We start from the raw sequence: 415 nt of genomic DNA on the forward strand, positions 1-415 counted from the left end.
GAACAGTCCCGCCACACCGTCCTGTTTGTGGGGTGCGGGGAGCTCAGTCTGCATCTGGATATAGGGCAGGAAGAGGGCTCTGGGGAAGTCCTTAGCTTCAAAACTTCATTTTCCTGTGAACAACTGGCTTTTAGGATGTAATGAAAATTCTGTTAGGGATTTGGGGGGGCCAGCCATAAAAGTGAGACTTGTAAGAATAAATTTTTTTTAATTGCTCTCTTGATATTGAAAGGATTGAGAGCTTTGTCTTTGATAGGATACAAATGTCTTGTTAATTATGCTAATTACAGGTAGTAGAAAAAATACACTTAAAATAATATGATCGGCCTTGTAGGTTGTTCTTTCTGATCTGAAGGTGTGTAGCTTTTGAAACAAGTTTATTTAAAAGATAAAAAGACTTCTTTCCCCCCCCCCC

General features: G+C 40.0%; 1 protein-coding gene across 1 annotated transcript in view; it reads left to right on the forward strand.

Moving 5' to 3' along the window:
* SERPINI1 (serpin peptidase inhibitor, clade I (neuroserpin), member 1) overlaps positions 1–415 on the forward strand; it is a 21,643-nt gene that overhangs the window by 1,093 nt on the left and 20,135 nt on the right. The gene's annotated exons all lie outside the window — the stretch shown is intronic.

This window comes from Buceros rhinoceros, unplaced genomic scaffold (genome assembly GCF_000710305.1).
Source record: "Buceros rhinoceros silvestris isolate BGI_N320 unplaced genomic scaffold, ASM71030v1 scaffold17068, whole genome shotgun sequence".
In the NCBI taxonomy this organism is placed as follows: Eukaryota; Metazoa; Chordata; class Aves; order Bucerotiformes; family Bucerotidae; genus Buceros; species Buceros rhinoceros.